The sequence below is a fragment of the Protomyctophum parallelum genome (genome assembly GCF_964188405.1).
Source record: "Protomyctophum parallelum genome assembly, chromosome: 12".
Taxonomy (NCBI): Eukaryota; Metazoa; Chordata; class Actinopteri; order Myctophiformes; family Myctophidae; genus Protomyctophum; species Protomyctophum parallelum.
This window is the reverse complement of record NC_139712.1, coordinates 30,893,439-30,907,574: the sequence shown is the minus strand read 5'-3', so window position 1 is coordinate 30,907,574 and position 14,136 is coordinate 30,893,439.

Below are 14,136 nucleotides of genomic sequence, written 5' to 3'. Positions count from 1 at the left end.
TTACTGAACACACACTATAGCAATTATTACTGTCACAATAACTTTGTACTTTTGCTACTGATGTTTGTGTGCAACATTTGAGCTGGTGTCAAGTCACCTTAATTCAAGTGATAGATTATATACAGGGGCATGCCATATGGTCTACCTGCACAGCCTTTGTGATTACTGGTAGATCACGATGTACCTTTTGGGCACCCCTGCAATACAGGATTCCTGTCCAGAATTGTTTTTTATTAAATATAGAGGGTTTAAGTGTAGGGTTTGTCATGTTGGTGTTCTCTATAACTTTTCGTCCTGGGCATGACGTTAAACTGTCCAGTGTAACTCCAAGTTACATGGGGTGGGTATGGTTTGAGAGTTTGTGATGCTCAGTTCTTTTTTTGCGTCTCGGTTCCTCAGGTGGAAGCTGCATAGTTGGGTTTTTGATGGGTTGGGTTTCAAGTGGCTGGTCGTTTGTTTAGATATTGAAAAGGAGGGGGGCGAGCACGCTACCTTGTTGGAGGCCGTTCTTTTGGGCTTTCCATTTACTCCTCTGGTCATTTAACTGGACATAGAAGCGGCTGTTGTTGAGGAGGCTTTTCCTGACCATTGTGCGGTGTTGGACAGTGTCGTAGGCAGCAGAGAGATCTCTGAATGCTGCTCCAGTTATTTGTTTCCCCTCAAACCCATCCTCAATGTGTTGGGTGAGGTTGAGCTCTGTCCAGCACAGGAGCGGCTGGGACGGAAACCAGCTTGGTCTTTAGTCAGCTTGGTATCTATGAGTGGCAACAAGGCGTTGGAGTAGCAGCTTCTCATATAGCCTTGTAGGTGATGCAGAGGGAAATGGGTCAGTAGCTCTTTGTGGATAATGGGTCTTTGCCAGGTTTAGGGATTGCAACCACTTTGGCCTTTTCCCAGACAGAAGGGATGGTTTTCTGTGCTATGCATGTGTTCAGCATCCCCACAAGCCAGGTCTTTGCGTTGGGTCCCAGGTGCTGTAACATTTCTGCCAGTAGGTCATCAATCCCTGCTGCTTTTCCGGGTTTCAACTTTCCCATTGCAGTTTCAAGTTCTTCTAGGTCGAAGGGTTTGGTTTGAGGGCTGGCTGATTGTGGTTGGTCTGATACCACTGTGCGATGGTATTCTCCTGTGGGTCGGTGGTGGTCTTGGTCACAACTGGTGGCCAACAGTTGTAACCAACACCGCCACCGACCCACATAGAATACCATCGCACAGTGGTATCAGACCAACCACAATCAGCCAGCCCTCAAACCAAACCCTTCGACTTAGAAGAACGTGAAACTGCAATGGGAAAGTTGAAACCCGGAAAAGCAGCAGGGATTGATGGCATACTGGCAGAAATGATACAGCACCTGGGACCTATCGCAAGGACCTGGCTTGTGGGGATGCTGAACACATGCATAGCACAGAAAACCATCCTTTCTGTTTGGAAAAAGGCTGGAGTAGTTGCAATCCCTAAACCTGGCAAAGACCCATTATCCCCGAAGAGCTACCGACCCATTTCCCTCCTCTGCATCACCTACAAGCTCTATGAGAGGCACTACAATTTCTGAACAGACTATATTTACATCAATATGTCTGGGTCCCCACCTACTCACTCAGGGTTGACGTGTCACACCTGCAGTGATGGGAGGGGCACCGAAATATGGTATTTTGATTGTTTAATGGGGGCACTCCCTTAGTATAAAAGTGTATGTTTTGTGTACACATGACCTGATGAAGATCAAATGGATCGAAACGCTGTCAGTATTTCAACAAAGAACGTCTTTCTTATACCTGTGGTGTGCGGGCTCCATCCAATACCTACACCAGTTGTGATGCAACAGAGTTTGCTGTGACCGTTGTGAATTATGGGTGGTGTGGTTTTTGCCAAGACGGTGGATTGTGGCCCATGCCTTCCTGCTGTTATTTGACATGTTGGTGTTCTCTATATCTTTTCGTCCTGGGCATGACGTTAAACTGTTCCGTTCGAGAGGACCAGCGACCCTCGAATGTAAACGGCCACGAAAGGAAATTATGTGTGTGTGAGGTGTTCTCTATAGGTTGGGTTTCAGGTGGTTGTATTGTAGTAGCTTGACATTTCTTGGAGGGCACTTTCAAGGACAGACTCAATCTTCTGGAAGTCTGCTTGTTGGGTCGTAATGCAGAGGTTGTCGGCGTAGATGAAACGCTGGCATTAGGCATTGGGTAGTGGCTGGTCGTTTGTGTAGATATTGAAAAGGAGGGGGGCGAGCACGCTACCTTGTTGGAGGCCGTTCTTTTGGGCTTTCCATTTACTCCTCTGGTCATTTAACTGGACATAGAAGCGCCTGTTGTTGAGGAGGCTTTTCCTGACCATTGTGCGGTGTTGGACAGTGTCGTAGGCAGCAGAGAGATCTCTGAATGCTGCTCCAGTTATTTGTTTCCCCTCAAACCCATCCTCAATGTGTTGGGTGAGGTTGAGCTCTGTCCAGCACAGGAGCGGCTGGGACGGAAACCAGCTTGGTCTTTAGTCAGCTTGGTATCTATGAGTGGCAACAAGGCGTTGGAGTAGCAGCTTCTCATATAGCCTTGTAGGTGATGCAGAGGGAAATGGGTCGGTAGCTCTTTGTGGATAATGGGTCTTTGCCAGGTTTAGGGATTGCAACCACTTTGGCCTTTTCCCAGACAGAAGGGATGGTTTTCTGTGCTATGCATGTGTTCAGCATCCCCACAAGCCAGGTCTTTGCGTTGGGTCCCAGGTGCTGTAACATTTCTGCCAGTAGGTCATCAATCCCTGCTGCTTTTCCGGGTTTCAACTTTCCCATTGCAGTTTCAAGTTCTTCTAGGTCGAAGGGTTTGGTTTGAGGGCTGGCTGATTGTGGTTGGTCTGATACCACTGTGTGATGGTATTCTCCTGTGGGTCGGTGGCGGTCTTGGTCACAACTGGTGGCCAACAGTTGTAACCAACACCGCCACCGACCCACATAGAATACCATCGCACAGTGGTATCAGACCAACCACAATCAGCCAGCCCTCAAACCAAACCCTTCGACTTAGAAGAACGTGAAACTGCAATGGGAAAGTTGAAACCCGGAAAAGCAGCAGGGATTGATGGCATACTGGCAGAAATGATACAGCACCTGGGACCTATCGCAAGGACCTGGCTTGTGGGGATGCTGAACACATGCATAGCACAGAAAACCATCCCTTCTGTTTGGAAAAAGGCTGGAGTAGTTGCAATCCCTAAACCTGGCAAAGACCCATTATCCCCGAAGAGCTACCGACCCATTTCCCTCCTCTGCATCACGTCTTTCTTATACCTGTGGTGTGCGGGCTCCATCCAATACCTACACCAGTTGTGATGCAACAGAGTTTGCTGTGACCGTTGTGAATTATGGGTGGTGTGGTCTTTGCCAAGACGGTGGATTGTGGCCCATGCCTTCCTGCTGTTATTTGTCATTATGGTGTTCTCTATATCTTTTCGTCCTGGGCATGACGTTAAACTGTTCCGTTCGAGAGGACCGGCGACCCTCGAATGTAAACGGCCACGAAAGGAAACTGTGTGTGGGAGGTGTTCTCTATCATTTCATTCCAGACTTCACTGTCTATCTCCTGTGTTTTCCATTCATCTTGAGCGTTACACAGTCGTCTGATGTGCGGGGGGAGGTGCCGGCTAGCGCATAAAGGCACGGACGGGACAGGTGTTGTCTTGACCCATCCCGTGATGATGCGACAGGTGTCATTTAGGGCTGTGTCGACCAATTTGGTGTGACGTGATCGGCTCCAGCTTGAGCAGGCATACTCTGCTGTAGAGAAAGACAGGGCCATGGCAGTTGCACGGATTGTTTGTGGGTCTGCGCCCCACTTGGGAGTTCACTAGTTTTCACAGGATGTTATTGTGGGTGTTGACCGTGGCTTTTGTGTTCTCCAGGTGTTTTTTTGAAGAAGAGTGTCCTGTCCAGTGTAACTCCAAGATACATGGGGTGGGTATGGTTGCAGAGTTTGTGACCATCCCAAGTGACGCTCAGTTCTTTTCTCGTGTCTCGGTTCCTCAGGTGGAAGCTGCATAGTTGGGTTTGTGTGTCTTTCTTTTTCTGTCTTTCTTTCTTAGGACGGAGATCAAGGTAGACGCCATAGGAAGGCTCAACACTAGCCGATGCCCCTAGAGATCCATCCCAAAGCTTCCCTCAGGGAGCACAGCAAGCCAGCTAGCCAGCAAGCCTGCCCAGTCAGCCAACGCAGCCAGTCAGCTCCGCCAGTCAGCCAGTGTAGAAAGTCAGGCTGCCAAGCCAGAGCATATCAGCCCTTGCAGTCAGCCATTGCAGCCATACCAGCCTTGCTCAGTCAGCTCAGCCAGGCCTCTCTTGAGGCCTGGCTCTCTGTCTGCCTGGCCCGGTCTGCCCTGCCCTGCCTTGCAGCAACAGAACCAGCCTTTCTGGAAAGCCAGCCAGCTCAGAATGCGAGCTGAGCAAGCCAGTGCAGCAGCAAGCCCAGACTAGGTTACCGCAGCCTTACTGTGCAGCCACAGCCACTCAGTCTAGACCAGCAGGAGCTGGCCAGGCTCCAACCCTTGCAGCGCAGCCTTAGGCCGGACAGTCCCCCTGCCTGCACTTTGTTGCCTTCCTGGCCTGTCTGCCTGCCTAGGCGCCTCGGTCTTCCTGTCTGTCTGCCTTGGCCTGCCAGTCTGAAACTGGTTTAGACTAACTGCGTGCTTGCCAGCTGCGCTGGCTTGCTGAGCTCGTATTCTGAGCTGGCTGGCTTGCCAGCAAGGCTGGTTCTGTTGCTGCAAGGCAGGGCGGGGCAGACCGGGCCAGGCAGACAGAGAACCAGGCCTCGAGAGAGAGGCCTGGCTGAGCTGACTGAGCAAGGCTGGTATGGCTACAATGGTTGACTGCAAGGGCTGATGTGCGCTGGCTTGGCAGCCTGACTTTCTACACTGGCTGACTGGCGGAGCTGGCTGGCTGCGTTGGCTGACTGGGCGGGCTTGCTGGCTAGCTGGCTTGCTGGACTCCCTGAGGGAAGCTTTGGGATGGATCTCTAGGGGCATCGGCTTGTGTTGAGCCTTCCAACGGCGTCTACCTTGATCTTCGTCCTAAGAAAGAAAGACAGAAAAAGAAACACACACACAAACTCAACTATGCAGCTTCCACATGAGGAAGGCAGGCAGGCACGCAGGCAGGCACAAGCTGCCTGCGTGCTTGCTTCGCCCTCCAGTTGCTGCTCCAGTTATTTGTTTTCCCTCAAACCCATCCTCAATGTGTTGGGTGAGGTTGAGCTCTGTCCAGCACAGGACGGGACGGAAACCAGCTTGGTCTTTAGTCAGCTTGGTGTCTATGAGTGGTATGAGGCGTTGGAGTAGCAGCCTCTCTTGTAGGTGATGCAGAGGAGGGAAATGGGTCGGTAGCTCTTTGAGGATGATGGGTCTTTGCCAGGTTTGGGGATTGCAACCACTTTGGCTTTTCTCCAGACAGAAGGGATGGTTTTCTGTGCCATGCATGTGTTCAGCATCCCCACGAGCCAGGTCTTTGCGTTAGGTTCCAGGTGCTGTATAATTTCTGCCAGTATGTCATCAATCCCTGCTGCTTTTCCGGGTTTCAACTTTCCCATTGCAGTTTTGAGTTCTTCTAGGTCGAAGGGTTTGGTTTGAGGGCTGGCTGATTGTGGTTGGTCTGATACCACTGTGCGATGGTATTCTCCTGTGGGTCGTGGCGGTGTTGGTTACGACTGTTGGCCACCAGTTGTGATGCAACAGAGTTCGCTGTGACTGTTGTGAATTATGGGTGGCTCCCTGAGGTCCTTGATCGCCATTGGGTCCAACAGTGGTCATTGAAGCGTGCACACACATGCACACATGCACCTACACACACAGGGTCACATGCGTATGCACACCTGGACCTTTAAATGAACAACAACACAAAAACTAAGGCACTGGTGTCGGACTTCTGGTTTACCAGAACGGGGTTCAACTCCCTGCAGTGCCCTGCTCAATGTGTTGTATTTCATTCATTGGTCCATGGTCTCAGGTCATTGAGCGGCGCGCTATAGTGTGCGATTCTTCATCATTGTTGAGGATTTTTTAAAGGTGAAAATCAAGGAAAAGCAAAAGGCTATAGTCCATGGTCACGGACCGCATACTGGTCAAGGTCATTTATACTGGTGAAGATCATTTACTAGTCTTCTAAAGGTCATTTATACTGGTGAAGATCATTTACTAGTCTTCTAAAGGTCATTTATACTGGTCAAGGTCAATTACTAGTCTCATGAAGGTAATTTATACTGGTCACAGTCATATACTGGTCACGGTCATTTCTACTGGTGAAGGTCATTTATACTGGTCAAGGTCATTTGTACTTGTCAAGGTCATTTATACTGGTCAAGGTCATTTACTAGTCTTATTGAAGGTAATTTATACTGCTCAAGGTCATTGATATTGGTCAAGGTCATTAAGTGGCACGCTATAGTGCGCGATTCTTCATCATTGTTGAGGATTTGAAAAAAGGTTAAATTGCAGAAAAGCGAAAGGCTAAAGTCCATGGTCACGGAGGGCATACTATAGTATGTTGTTTTTCTTTTTTTTGGTGGTGTGCGGGCTCCATCCAATAACTACACCAGTTGTGATGCAATAGAGTTTGCTGTGACCGTTGTGAATTATGGGTGGTGTGGTCTTTGCCAAGACGGTGGATTGTGGCCCATGCCTTCCTGCTGTTATTTGTCATGTTGGTGTTCTCTATATCTTTTCGTCCTGGGCATGACGTTAAACTGTTCCGTTCGAGAGGACCGGCGACCCTCGAATGTAAACAGGTGTTGGGACAGGGTCAGGTGTTGTCTTGATGCATCCTATGATGATGCCACAGTTGTCATTTAGGGCTGTGTCGACCAATTTGGTGTGACGGGATAGGCTTGTAGGTGATGCAGAGGAGGGAAATGGGTCGGTAGCTCTTTGGGGATAATGGGTCTTTGCCAGGTTTAGGGATTGCAACCACTTTGGCCTTTTTCCAGACAGAAGGGATGGTTTTCTGTGCTATGCATGTGTTCAGCATCCCCAAAAGCCAGGTCTTTCCGTTAGGTCCCAGGTGCTGTATCATTTCTGCTAGTAGGTCATCAATCCCTGCTGCTTTTCCGGGTTTCAACTTTCCCATTGCAGTTTCACGTTCTTCTAGGTCGAAGGGTTTGGTTTGAAGGCTGGCTGATTGTGGTTGGTCTGATACCACTGTGCGATGGTATTCTCCTGTGGGTTGGTGGCGGTCTTGGTCACAACTGGTGGCCAACAGTTGTAACCAACACCGCCACCGACCCACATAGAATACCATCGCACAGTGGTATCAGACCAACCATAATCAGCCATCACTCAAACCAAACCCTTCGACCTAGAAGAACTTGAAACTGCAATGGGAAAGTTGAAACCCGGAAAAGCAGCAGGGATTGATGACCTACTGGCAGAAATGATACAGCACCTGGGACCTAACTCAAGGCCCTGGCTTGTGGGGATGCTGAACACATGCACAGCACAGAAAACCACCCCTTCTGTCTGGAAAAAGGCCAAAGTGGTTGCAATCCCTAAACCTGGCAAAGACCCATTATCCCCGAAGAGCTACCGACCCATTTCCCTCCTCTGCATCACGTCTTTCTTATACCTGTGGTGTGCGGGCTCCATCCAATACCTACACTAGTTGTGATGCAACAGAATTTGCTGTGACCGTTGTGAATTATGGGTGGTGTGGTCTTTGCCAAGACGGTGGATTGTGGCCCATGCCTTCCTGCTGTTATTTGTCATTTGTCATTATGGTGTTCTCTATATCTTTTCGTCCTGGGCATGACGTTAAACTGTTCCGTTTGAGAGGACCGGCGACCCTCGAATGTAAACAGCCACGAAAGGAAACTGTGTGTGTGAGGTGTTCTCTATCATTTCATTCCAGACTTCACTGTCTATCTCCTGTGTTTTCCATTCATCTTGAGCGTTACACAGTCGTCTGATGTGCGGGGGGAGGTGCCGGCTAGCTCATAAAGGCACGGACGGGACAGGTGTTTTCTTGACCCATCCCGTGATGATGCGACAGGTGTCATTTAGGGCTGTGTCGACCAATTTGGTGTGACGTGATCGGCTCCAGCTTGAGCAGGAATACTCTGCTGTAGAGAAAGACAGGGCCATGGCAGTTGCACAGATTGTTTGTGGGTCTGCGCCCCACTTGGGAGTTCACTAGTTTTCACAGGATGTTATTGTGGGTGTTGACCGTGGCTTTTGTGTTCTCCAGGTGTTTTTTTGAAGAAGAGTGTCCTGTCCAGTGTAACTCCAAGATACATGGGGTGGGTATGGTTGGAGAGTTTGTGACCATCCCAAGTGACGCTCAGTTATTTTCTTGCGTCTCGGTTCCTCAGGTGGAAGCTGCATAGTTGGGTTTGTGTGTGTCTTTCTTTTTCTGTCTTTCTTTCTTAGGACGGAGATCAAGGTAGACGCCATAGGAAGGCTCAACACTAGCCGATGCCCCTAGAGATCCATCCCAAAGCTTCCCTCAGGGAGCACAGCAAGCCAGCTAGCCAGCAAGCCTGCCCAGTCAGCCAACGCAGCCAGTCAGCTCCGCCAGTCAGCCAGTGTAGAAAGTCAGGCTGCCAAGCCAGAGCATATCAGCCCTTGCAGTCAGCCATTGCAGCCATACCAGCCTTGCTCAGTAAGCTCAGCCAGTCCTCTCTTGAGGCCTGGCTCTCTGTCTGCCTGGCCCGGTCTGCCCTGCCCTGCCTTGCAGCAACAGAACCAGCCTTTCTGGAAAGCCAGCCAGCTCAGAATGCGAGCTGAGCAAGCCAGTGCAGCAGCAAGCCCAGACTAGGTTACCGCAGCCTTACTGTGCAGCCACAGCCACTCAGTCTAGACCAGCAGGAGCTGGCCAGGCTCCAACCCTTGCAGCGCAGCCGTAGGCCGGATAGTCCCCCTGCCTGCACTTTGTTGCCTTCCTGGCCTGTCTGCCTGCCTAGGCGCCTCGGTCTTCCTGTCTGTCTGCCTTGGCCTGCCAGTCTGAAACTGGTTTAGACTAACTGCGTGCTTGCCAGCTGCGCTGGCTTGCTGAGCTCGTATTCTGAGCTGGCTGGCTTGCCAGCAAGGCTGGTTCTGTTGCTGCAAGGCAGGGCGGGGCAGACCGGGCCAGGCAGACAGAGAGCCAGGCCTCGAGAGAGGCCTGGCTGAGCTGACTGAGCAAGGCTGGTATGGCTACAATGGTTGACTGCAAGGGCTGATGTGCGCTGGCTTGGCAGCCTGACTTTCTACACTGGCTGACTGGCGGAGCTGGCTGGCTGCGTTGGCTGACTGGGCGGGCTTGCTGGACTCCCTGAGGGAAGCTTTGGGATGGATCTCTAGGGGCATCGGCTTGTGTTGAGCCTTCCAACGGCGTCTACCTTGATCTTCGTCCTAAGAAAGAAAGACAGAAAAAGAAAGACACACACAAACTCAACTACGCAGCTTCCACATGAGGAAGGCAGGCAGGCACGCACGCAGGCAGGCAGGCACAAGCTGCCTGCGTGCTTGCTTCGCCCTCCAGTTGCTGCTCCAGTTATTTGTTTTCCCTCAAACCCATCCTCAATGTGTTGGGTGAGGTTGAGCTCTGTCCAGCACAGGAGCGGCCGGGACGGAAACCAGCTTGGTCTTTAGTCAGTTTGGTGTCTATGAGTGGCATGAGGCGTTGGAGTAGCAGCCTCTCTTGTAGGTGATGCAGAGGAGGGAAATGGGTCGGTAGCTCTTTGGGGATGATGGGTCTTTGCCAGGTTTAGGGATTGCAACCACTTTGGCCGTTCTCCAGACAGAAGGGATGGTTTTCTGTGCCATGCATGTATTCAGCATCCCTACGAGCCAGGTCTTTGCGTTAGGTTCCAGGTGCTGTATAATTTCTGCCAGTATGTCATCAATCCCTGCTGCTTTTCCGGGTTTCAACTTTCCCATTGCAGTTTCGAGTTCTTCTAGGTCGAAGGGTTTGGTTTGAGGGCTGGCTGATTGTGGTTGGTCTGATACCACTGTGCGATGGTATTCTCCTGTGGGTCGGTGGCGGTGTTGGTTACGACTGTTGGCCACCAGTTGTGATGCAACAGAGTTCGCTGTGACCGTTGTGAATTATGGGTGGCTCCCTGAGGTCCTTGATCCCCATGGGGTCCAACAGTGGTCATTGAAGCGTGCACAGACATGCACAAATGCACCTACACACGCACAGGCGCACATGCGTATGCACACCTGGACCTGTAAATGAACAACAACACAAAAACTAAGGCACTGGTGTCGGACTTCTGGTTTACCGGAACGGGGTTCAACTCCCTGCAGTGCCCTGCTCAATGTGTTATATTTACATGGTTCATTGGTCCATGGTCTCAGGTCATTGAGCGGCGCGCTATTGTGTGCGATTCTTCATCATTGTTGAGGATTTTTAAAAAAGGTGAAAATCAAGGAAAAGCGAAAGGCTATAGTCCATAGTCACGGACCGCATACTGGTCAAGGTAATTCATACTGGTGAAGATCATTTACTAGTCTTATGAAGGTCATTTATACTGGTCAAGGTCATTTACTAGTCTCATGAAGGTAATTTATACTGGTCAGTCATATACTGGTCACGGTCATTTATACTGGTCAAGGTCATTTTTACTTGTCAAGGTCATTTATACTGGTCAAGGTCATTTACTAGTCTTATTGAAGGTCATTTATACTGCTCAAGGTTATTGATCAATATCAATGACCTTGATGACCCCAAGGTCATTAAGTGGCATGCTATAGTGCGCGATTCTTCATCATTGTTCACGATTTGAAAAAAGGTTAAATCGCGGAAAAGCGAAAGGCTATAGTCCATAGTCTCGGAGGGCATACAAAAATGTGTGGTGCTATACAGGCCGTTCTGGAAAATTTGGGAGAGAGGTTCATCGTTGGCATCCAGGGAGTGTGTGTGCAAAATTGGGCATCGACCGGGTTAATGGTGCTGGAGATTAGCTGTTAACAAACTGACGGACACACACACACACACACACACTCACTCACTCAGAGTGCAAAACATACTCTATCCCCATGGCTTTGGCCTGGTGCCATACCGTTATTAATTATTGCCTACAATGTCAATTGTGAAATTACTTTACCGTTGCAATGCAAAATTTACATTTCAACGAATGGACCTCGTAAAACAAAACAAAAACCAAGGCACTGGTTGTGGTACTTCTGGTTTACCGGAATGGGGTTCAACTCCCTGCAGTGCTCTGCTCAATTTGTTGTATTTACATGGTTCATTTTTATTTTCTGCTCATTGTGTTGCCTTTTCATAGATGATAACCCCCAGGTTCTTTAATGTGTTTGCACTCCCTACAGTTAGGTTACCAAGTCTATTTATTTATTATTTCTGTTCACTAGAACTAGAACCAATTACCAAAGTAGGCTTTCTAATGACACAACTCGCCTTTGTTTTTATGTGTAGCAAAAACGTTCTTTTTATTTACGCCAAAGAGTAGAGGCTGGTCTGCATTCATGCGAGCGGGGAAGTTTAGAGTAACATAGCTCTAAATGAAACGCATTAGAGCTATGGACCAGAGCTAGTAGTCATAGCACTTCATGGTATATGCATAGTTTATATAGTTTCATTATAGATATATTAAACAGAGAGGACTGTAGTCAATTGGGTTATATTATGTTTAACACTAATTTGAAGCTGTCAAAATCTGACAGACTTCTGGCGGCCATGGCCACGCCCACCTTTTGGTAACGCCCACTTTCGGCCAAGCCCACAAAAAGGACCCCCCATGTCATTTGCCAGGCAGGCTCCACTCTCAGACAGATATTTGGCTCCGTCTTATGAGCTAATTTAGAATTTCCTGTCTGAGAGCTAGCTAATTTAAGACATCCGGTTGCCTTCAGAATAAAATAAGGTTATTTAATTCGTTAATTAAATAATTGTCAATGCCCCAAGGCACAGCACTTTTTTGAGCGTTGACCTCAGTAGAAGGTCTGCTGCCGTGAATTTTACACCTCTCCCACTTAGCGGAGAGTGGGGTGTGGTACAGGACATCTCCCCGAACGCGTGGGTATACTGCATCTACAAGTAGTACAAGATAAATTGAAACCATTGACACCTACTTCGATGGTTCAGTTGTCATCTATGCCGGGGAATTTAGCAGCTCTCATTCAAGCGTTTTTTCAAAATCCAGGTCACACATTTGATTGCAAAACAATCTGTGGTGTCACTCAACAACTAGTGAATAGCATCTTACTTGGCCTTAGGAATGCACAATGACCCATTAGATTTTATACACAAACTAGTAGTTTGGTTGAGTATGTGTGGTGTCCACACAGTTGTTCAAGCAAAACATACAGACATCTGTACATTCTGTGCCTGGACAGTTGAAAGCAATTAACAGAACAATAACGGAGGACAATTTGGAAGAAGATGATGATGATGTGGTTTTATGCAATGAAAGTCTAAATGACAATATGTGTGAAGCTATACCATTACCAATTCTAACATTTCTACAACAGACATCTGCTATCAAAAAATGTCACACACGGCTTGAAGAAGCAGCAGCGCAGGACTCAACATTTAGACGGAAACTTGAGAAATTCAATCTAGCCAACACATCAGTGTCATTAGTGTCTCAGAAATGTTCTAGGACAGAAGTATGCACCATATTAAACAGCTTTGTAGAATACACACTTCGGTCTCCTTTCCTTGGAGATGACCTGCTTTGCCTGAAAAGTCTTAGTCTGTATAGTTGTACTCAATGTGGTGACAAGGCCTTACCATCTACAAAGAACATGTCACAATTCATAGTGCAGCCACGTGTCACAAAAAGGCATCTTAGACACTATTGCACAAATATTACCTGCTCAATCTGAACAATGTGAAACATGTCAGCAGGAAAAGAGCTTATCAACATATGAAGTAATTAACAGCCCACAGACCTTACTTCTCCTGTTAAGAGCTGGCACAAAAATTCCAAAAACGTTCAATTTATCCTGTCTGTACCACCAAAATGAGTATGCTTTGACCAGTATGTGTGTATTTTTCGACAGGCCACCATATGCGTCATTGTACATCCTTAAAGATCATAAATGGCATATCTGGACAAATGAATCGAATGACACAGCAGGCTATACCTTTGATGCAAAGAACATCCGCTCGACAGCACACAAAGACAGTAGTCACAAGTAGTTTCTATGTCGTGTCATACGAGAAAATAAACAGTTGAGAAATAATCAAGTTTCGTCAGGACAAACAAATGCATAAATGCACAGACAGATGCAATCAACGCACACAAGTGACACCCATTCCAAAGCTAGAGGTAACTCCTTGACCTGACTTAGCTTGCGTAGAGAAAGTGATTTCATGTCAATGCCCCAAGGCACAGCACTTTTTTGAGCGTTGACCCCAGTAGAAGGTCTGCTGCTGTGAATTTTACACCTCTCCCGCTTAGCGGAGAGTGTGGTGTGGTAGAGGACATCTCCCCGAACGCGTGGGTATGTCCAGATAGTTGCCTCGCGGAGGCCTCTTTGTCCAGTGTCCATTCTGGGTCCGGAAACGGTACTTTTTTCAGCGTTGACCACAGTAGAAGGTCTGCTGCTGTGAATTTTACACCTCTCCCGCTTAGCGGAGAGTGGGGTGTGGTACAGGACATCTCCCCGAACGCGTGGGTATGTCCAGATAGTTGCCTCGCGGAGCCGTCTTTTGTCCAGTGTCCATTCTGGGTCCGGAAACGGTACTTTTTGTCAGCCTTGACCCCAGTAGAAGGTCTGCTGCTGTGAATTTTACACCTCTCCCGCTTAGCGGAGAGTGTGGTGTGGTAGAGGACATCTCCCCGAACGTGTGGGTATGTCCAGATAGTTGCCTCGCGGAGGCCTCTTTGTCCAGTGTCCATTCTGGGTCCGGAAACGGTACTTTTTGTCAGCATTGACCCCAGTAGAAGGTCTGCTGCTGTGAATTTTACACCTCTCCCGCTTAGCGGAGAGTGTGGTGTGGTAGAGGACATCTCCCCGAACGTGTGGGTATGTCCAGATAGTTGCCTCGCGGAGGCCTCTTTGTCCAGTGTCCATTCTGGGTCCGGAAACGGTACTTTTTTCAGCGTTGACCACAGTAGAAGGTCTGCTGCTGTGAATTTTACACCTCTCCCGCTTAGCGGAGAGTGGGGTGTGGTACAGGACATCTCCCCGAACGCGTGGGTATGTCCAGATAG